Source organism: Volvox carteri (genome assembly GCF_000143455.1).
Source record: "Volvox carteri f. nagariensis unplaced genomic scaffold VOLCAscaffold_131, whole genome shotgun sequence".
NCBI classification, from domain to species: domain Eukaryota; kingdom Viridiplantae; phylum Chlorophyta; class Chlorophyceae; order Chlamydomonadales; family Volvocaceae; genus Volvox; species Volvox carteri.
Window position 1 is genome coordinate 92,394 of NW_003307674.1, and position 5,166 is coordinate 97,559.

The 5,166-nt window shown below is 51.1% G+C and overlaps 1 protein-coding gene across 1 annotated transcript in view; it reads left to right on the plus strand.

Annotated features, from left to right (window-relative positions):
• The window catches only part of VOLCADRAFT_70540 (uncharacterized protein), a gene marked incomplete at both ends in the record, with an annotated part of 11,014 nt that overhangs the window by 4,970 nt on the left and 878 nt on the right, over nt 1-5,166 (plus strand). The gene's annotated exons all lie outside the window — the stretch shown is intronic.

Genomic DNA, 5,166 nt, shown 5'->3' on the forward strand with positions numbered 1-5,166 from the left:
GCGCACTAGTCTACAACCGCCAGCTTTAAAGCAACCGTATCTGAAAATAAGTAAACCGGATGCGTATATATGCGGTGCAATTATATTGTAGCGAGGCAACATCCATGAACAAAACAGCTTCACAAAATGCCGTACAGCCTACACGGACAACGTTGGACAAGCACTGCACAGTTCAGTGCGCGTCAAATTGCGTGGTTTGGTGTACGTTAAATTGCGCGTTGAATTGCATGTTTAATTGCACGTCGAGTTGTGTGGTGGGTTGCGCGTTAAAATGCGCGAGTCGGCGCATGTCAAATTGCGCAGTGCGGTGCAGCCAATGTTTTGCGATTTGCGCGTTAAATCGTGGTGCAGTGCGGTGCGGTGCGGTAAACGGTCCCGAACGAAAAAACAAAAAGAAACTCATGCACCGGGATCGAGCCGGCGACCGCGGTTCCCACTCAGTGTCGGAGCTAGCGCACACCACAAGCAGTGAGCGCCGATGCTCCGGGGCGCATTGCGCGGGTCCAGGTGTGGTGCGGTGCGATGCACTGCCACACGCAGTGTGGCGCGGTGCGGTGCAACGCGGTGCAGTGCGGTGCGGCGCGGACACCGAAGCGGTGCACGGCGATGCTCGGGGGCGCATTGCACGGGCCCAGGCGTGGAGCAGTGCAGTCCGGGACGACGCGGTGTGCGGTGCACGGTCCAGAACGAAAAGAAATGAACAATAAACGATGACGACGCGAAAAACGAACCACGCGACGACGAAGGCAGCGCTCCCGAACGAAAAATAGAAGAATAGGCGACGAAGCCAGCGAGCCGCAACGTAAACAAGGATAAAACGACGCGCCGGCGCGGGGATCGAACCGGCGACTACGGCTCCCACTCGACGTCGGAGCTAGCGCGCCCGACGAAGCGGCGCACGGCCATGCTCCGGGACGCCTTCCGCGGGCCCAGGTGTGGTGTGGTGCGATGCGGTGTGGTGCGGCGCGGTGCGGTGCGGTGCGAAAAAACGAAAAAAAGCGGCGACGGCGGGGCGCGAACCGGCGACCGCGGCTCCCACGCGGCGACGGAGCTAGCCCAAAAGGCGCGGCTCCGAAACCGCGGACAAAAAGGCGAAAAACGGCAACTTACCAAACGTCAACCCGGACGGACGGACGGACGGACACGCGGACGCCCCCCGCAGCCTAAGGTCTCCGTCCCGACGACGGAACGACTAAACGTCGTCCGTCTAACGTCGGGACTACGACGACGACGCGCGGACCACGGGTGTGCGGTGCCGGTCCAGAACGAAAAGAAATGCATAAACGATGACGACGCGAAAAACGAACCACGCGACGACGAAGGCAGCGCTCCCGAACGAAAAATAGAAGAATAGGCGACGAAGCCAGCGAGCCGCAACGTAAAAAAGGATAAAACGACGCGCCGGCGCGGGGATCGAACCGGCGACTACGGCTCCCACTCGACGTCGGAGCTAGCGCGCCCGACGAAGCGGCGCACGGCCATGCTCCGGGACGCCTTCCGCGGGCCCAGGTGTGGTGTGGTGCGATGCGGTGTGGTGCGGCGCGGTGCGGTGCGGTGCGAAAAAACGAAAAAAAGCTGCGACGGCGGGGCGCGAACCGGCGACCGCGGCTCCCACGCGGCGACGGAGCTAGCCCAAAAGGCGCGGCTCCGAAACCGCGGACAAAAAGGCGAAAAACGGCAACTTACCAAACGTCAACCCGGACGGACGGACGGACGGACACGCGGACGCCCCCCGCAGCCTAAGGTCTCCGTCCCGACGACGGAACGACTAAACGTCGTCCGTCTAACGTCGGGACTACGACGACGAGGCGCGGTCCCTGCGGTCCCGAGGGTGCCGTAGCTCTCGTTCGGGTCCGGTCTGCATATGCTTGCACATCGCATATGCTTGCAGAACGCATATGCTTGCACATCGCATAATATGCTTGCAGATCGCATCTTATTGCAGATCGCATATGCTTGCAGATCGCATATGCTTGCAGATCGCATATGCTATGCTTGCAGATCGCATATGGCATATGCTTGCAGGTCGCATATGCTTGCAGATCGCATATGCTTGCAGATCACAGCACAGCATAGCATAGCATAGCATAGCATAGCATAGCATAGCATAGCATAGCATAGCATAGCATAGCATAGCATAGCATAGCATAGCATAGCATAGCATAGCATAGCATAGCATAGCATAGCATAGCATAGCATAGCATAGCATAGCATAGGATAGCATAGCATAGCATAGCATAGCATAGCATAGCATAGCATAGCATAGCATAGCATAGCATAGCATAGCATAGCATAGCATAGCATAACATAGCATAGCATAGCATAGCATAGCATAGCATAGCATAGCATAGCATAGCATAGCATAGCATAGCATAGCATAGCATAGCATAGCATAGGATAGCATAGCATAGCATAGCATAGCATAGCGCAGCATAGCATAGCGCAGCATAGCATAGCGCAGCATAGCATAGCGCAGCATAGCATAGCATAGCATAACATAGCGCAGCACATCATAGCATAGCATAGCGCAGCATAGCATAACACAGCGCAGCATAGCATAGCATATCATAGCATATCATAGCATAGCGCAGCATAGCATAGCATAGCATAACATAGCATAGCATAGCATAACGCATATGCTTGCAGTTCGCATATCGCATATGCTTGCATATCGCATATGCTTGCAGATCGCATATGCTAGCAGATCGTAAATGCTTGCATTTGGCAGATGCTTGCATTTGGCATATGCTTGCAGATCGCATATGGCATATGCTTGCAGATCGCATATGCTTGCAGATCGCATATGGCACATGCTTGCAGACTGTGTATGCTTGCATAATGCAGATGCATGCGCATATGTATAACATATCGCATATCGTATATTGCATATCGCATATTGCATATTGCATATCGCATATTGCATATCGCATATCGCATATCGCATATCGCATATTGCATATTGCATATTGCATATTGCATATCGCATATCGCATATTGCATATTGCATATTGCATATTGCATATCGCATATCGCATATCCCATATCGCTGCATATGGCATATCGCATATCACATACCGCATATCGCATATCGCAAATTGCATATGGCTGCATATCGCATATCGCTGCATATCGCTGCATATTGCATATCGCATATACATATATGCATATATGCACATATATGAAATATATGAAACATAAAACATAATCGCGGTAGGGATCGAACGAGGCGCGGTCCCTGCGGTCCCGAGGGTGCCGTAGCTCTCGATCGGGTCCGGACACGTTCGGCATATGCTTGCAGACGGCATATGCTTGTAGACGGCATATGCTTGCGGACGGCATATGCTCGCAGACACCATATATGCTTGCAGACCGCATATGCTTGCAGATCGCATAAGCTTGCAGATCACATATGCTTGCATAGCATAGCATAGCATGGCATAGCATAGCATAGCATAGCATAGCATAGCATAGCATAGCATAGCATAGCATAGCATAGCATAGCATAGCATAGCATAGCATAGCATAGCATAGCATAGCATAGCATAGCATAGCATAGCATAGCATAGCATAGCATAGCATAGCATAGCATAGCATAGCATAGCATAGCATAGCATAGCATAGCATAGCATAGCATAGCATAGCATAGCATAGCATAGCATAGGATAGCATAGCATAGCATAGCATAGCATAGCATAGCATGCGTCCCGAGTTCGCATGTCCGTGCGTGCCTGCTTGACGGCATATGCTTGCAGATCGCATATGCTTGCAGATCGCATATGCTGGCAGATCGCATATGCTTGCAGATCGCATATGCTTGCAGACTGCATATGCTTGCAGACTGCATATGCTTGCATATTGCATATGCTTGCAGACTGCATATGCTTGCGGACTGCATATGCTTGCAGACTGCATATGCTTGCAGATTGCATATGCTTGCAGACTGCATATGTTGCAGACTGTATATGCTTGCAGATGGCATATGCTTGCAGACGGCATATGCTTGCAGACGGCATATGCTTGCAGACGGCATATGCTTGCAGACCGCATATGCTTGCAGATTGCATAGTGTAGCATAGCATATCATATCATAGCATAGCATAGCATAGCATAGCATAGCATAGCATAGCGTAGCACAGCATAGCATAGCGCAGCATAGCGCCGCATATTGCATATGCTTGCAGACTGCATATGCTTGCAGACTGCATATGCTTGCAGACTGCATATGCTTGCAGACTGCATATGCTTGCAGACTGTGTATGCTTGCAGACTGCATATGCTTGCAGACTGCATGTGCTTGCAGACTGCATATGCTTGCACATTGCAAATGCTTGCAGATCGCATATGGCATATGCTTGCAGATCGCATATGGCATATGCTTGCAGATCGCATATGCTTGCAGATCGCATATGCTTGCAGATCGCATATGCTTGCAGATCGCATATGCTTGCAGATCGCATATGCTTGCAGATCGCATATGGCATATGCTTGCAGATCGAATGTGCTTGCAGATCGCATATGGCATATGCTTGCAGATCGCATATTGCATATGCTTGCAGGTCGCATATGGCATATGCTTGCTGATCGCATATGTTTGCAGATCGCATATGCTTGCAGATCGCATATTGCATATGCTTGCAGGTCGCATATGGCATATGCTTGCAGATCGCATATTGCATATGCTTGCAGGTCGCATATGGCATATGCTTGCTGATCGCATATGTTTGCAGATCGCATATGCTTGCAGATCGCATATTGCATATGCTTGCAGGTCGCATATGGCATATGCTTGCAGATCGCATATGGCATATGCTTGCAGATCGCATATGCTTGCCCTATGGCAGTCCGGAGACGTGTAACTCGTCAGGCTCAGTAGCTACGGGGCAGTTGTCTGGACAGGTTACTCGCCAGCTAGAAGCTTGGTAAATGTGCAACCTTGAAAGTGTCATAATTATGCACAGATATGCGCGCTGAGTGTGTGAAATGTTATGACGAGGTTAGTTAAAATGTTTGCCATCCAATTTGAGTGTGGGGAGGCATTATTTGTCCTGACGATTTGCTCTCTACCTACGGCCATTTGGCAGTCCAGAGACGTGTAGCGCCCAAGGCTCAGCAGCTACGGGACAGTTGTCTGGACGAGGTTATTTTTGACGTGCAGTCCCGAAAGCA